The sequence below is a fragment of the Petaurus breviceps genome, unplaced genomic scaffold (assembly GCF_028583685.1).
Source record: "Petaurus breviceps papuanus isolate PSGF00001 unplaced genomic scaffold, PetGlider_PUasm1.0 188, whole genome shotgun sequence".
In the NCBI taxonomy this organism is placed as follows: domain Eukaryota; kingdom Metazoa; phylum Chordata; class Mammalia; order Diprotodontia; family Petauridae; genus Petaurus; species Petaurus breviceps.
Genome location: NW_027185804.1, coordinates 29705237 through 29708403, shown reverse-complemented (window position 1 = coordinate 29708403; position 3167 = coordinate 29705237).

Sequence of the window (3167 nt, the reverse complement as noted above, 5' to 3'; positions counted from 1 at the left end):
AAGGAGCCAATCAGTCTCTGGGCCACATGGATCCAATTAAGTGCTGAAGCATGTCGATTTTCAAGCTTTTCAGCACTGAGACAATCAGGTGCCGAGTCTTCGTTTGAAAACTATATATACTCTGGGAGGTTGGTGTTTTGCTTTGGGGGCTCCCTCGTGGGCAGAATGTTTCATCTGAGGTCTTGTTGATTACCTCAGACAAGACACTGGGCAGCCATTGTTAAGGTGCTCCCCTACTTTGTGAGCCCAGGTGTTGAAGTTTCCTGATCTGGTGATGTGTACAAATACTTCCATTACTTTGTTAAAACAGTTGGAGCCCTGTCAATTGGATCTTCCTTGAGTACTTCCATATCTTTCTGCATTGTTTAATTAAAGTAAGATTGCTGACCCCTTTGAAGCCATCTATCTTTAGAAAAGCAGATCAAAGAAGCTGTGCTAGCAGCCCTTCTGTGTGCTGATGTTATTGGTCTTACACCTCCACAGCAGCTGCAAGTATCATTCCATCATACAATCACACACATGCAATGTACCTGTGCTTATATGTACACATGCTTATGTATATAATTAATTATAAATGCATATACACTATACACACATAAATGCATGCATGTATGTGTACATATGTCTATGTGTGTACATAAATATATGTGTACACACATATATGACATATACATTCTGTGTATGTCAAGTAGCAAGCATTGATTTAAGCATCTACTATGTGCCAGGCAAAAAAAGTAAGAAAAAAAAGCACCTACTATGATCAGCTTCCGTCTGTGTACCTTGTAGGGACCTACTTGTCTCCATGCTGGTTCTTCCCCATTAGAGTGTAGACGCCTTGAAGACAGGGATGTTTTTTAGCTTTCTTTGTATCCCCAGCACTTAGTCCAGTGCCTAGACATCCTAGGTGCTTGTTGATTGGCTTGCTAACCTTTAAACTATCTCACAGTTGTGCCCTCCTGGGACGGTGATGTTCCGTCAAGTCTTGGGATGGTCAAAGTGGTACTCAAGTCACTTAGCTTTCCTCTCTTTAATATACACAATTCTCTACCAGGAGTCAGTCTCAAAGTGAATCTGCCACATGTACGACTGATTTACTTTTGAAATAATACTCTCTGCTCTTTTCAACTTTTTGTCTATTTAGTTCCTTTTCCTGTCCAAATTTTTTTGTGCTCAATGCTATAATGTTCCTTATAGGGCAGAGACATATGTAAATGCATTTCATAGTGGGATTAGGAGCTGTGATTAAACTAGAAATTCACTGTACAACCTATCTGTTAGTAATGGTTTTCTTGTAAAGTTGTTTATCTTAGTTTCATTTTCAAAGATTGGGGTGAGAGAAAAGAAATACAAACAACACCGTGTTAATGAAATGTTATTCCTTTTAAATTTAGAGAATTGATGGATTTGACATTATGGATGCATGTTGGCGCTTTTTTGTTTGAAACCAAATGTAACTGAATTAACTTATACATCACCCTGAGTGCAGATGCCAACTCACACAAGAACAGTCTGCTGTTCCTTTGCTTGAAACATGCAAATGTAGGATGGGCCCAGTCAGTTTGAATGACTATGAGAAAAGGGAGCTGTCATAAATGATACTGTGATGATGGACTGATCAATATTTTCTTCTGTGACTTTGAGATTAACAGACAAAATAAAAAATTGTCAAGTAACATAAGTCCTACTAAGAATAGAGAACCCTTTGTAACTTAATGTAGGTACTATTTTGATTGTTCATAATTATATAAGTAGGGCTCAAATCCCCATCTATAGCACTCTGTACCAAAGGGTCAGACAGTAACCACTGATCAAATAGAAAAGTATTTAATGGAGGGAAAAATTGCAAGTAAATATCAAAGAAAATCAAGAAATGAAATCATCTTCAATTCACCTCATGTATGAAGAGGTCCAGGCTCCCCAGACAGCTAGGCATGTGGGAAGGGGACGTTGCCTATACAGCCAAGAGGAAATATGGAAGACGGGGAGGACTGTTGGCTTTGGAGTTAAGGGACCTTAGTTCAAGCTTGTGAGATTGGTCACATAGGCATTATACTTCCATTACACAGCTAAGGAAGTGACCATACTCTATACCTTGAATGAATTAGATCATCAGCGAGGCCATGCAAACTCTTTAAACCTAGTTACCAAGCAGTTTGAGCACCAAGCTCTCCCTAAAGGTTTTTCTGATCCCCCCACAAGCTAGGGGTCTCTCCCTCCTCAATTTTATATCTGTATATTTATCAATGAATGTATGTACATACAAGGCACGCATTGTATACATATGCATATGTACATGCAACCTATATCTAGATATATTATCTATAACACCCACATATATATCTGTACACATATATACATGCATGTGTATTGTATATGTATCTCTATATATTTTATTATACACATGTGTGCACCCACTTGAAATATTTATGTATGCAAATATGTATATACATGCAACACAATAGACACATATAAACAGAATGCACCTATGCTTATATGTGCACATGTATATGTGCTCACATATAGACTAACCATACATGCATGCACTCACATATGTAAACATACATATGCATGTGTCTATATACACACACTTTGTATTTCAAGTCAACAAACATTTATTCAGCACCTGCTCTGTGCCAGGCAAACAAAGGAAGAAAAAATGAATCCCTGCTTTTAAGTTGCTCACAACCTAGTGTGTATGTTGTATTCATTCTTTTTCTTTTCACTATTATTTGATTTAAAAAAAGTCTTTCTGTCCCCAGTTCCAGTCTCATTCATAGGATTAAAGTTATTGAAGAAGGCAGCTTGAAAGACTTTTTTTTTTCAATATTGATTTTGAAAAGTAACTGATAAGTCCTAGAGGGCGGGCTGCCTTTGGCACTGAGATATTAAGTGACTTGTCCTTCTTTGGTCACACCCATAGTACAGCCAGAGGCTGAATGTGAACTGTCTTCCTGACAGTAAACCAACCACCTGTTTGATCTAATTCAATTGCACAAACATTTATTGAAGGAATATTGTATGCAAAGAAGTGTTAGGTGGTAGGGATCCAGCTTATTTTTCCACTGTGTGTGTATGTCTGTGTGTGTGTCTGTGTGAAAGGAGAGAGAAAGAGAGAGAGAGACAGAGAGAGAGACAGAGAGAGAGAGAGAGAGAGAGAGAGAGAGAGA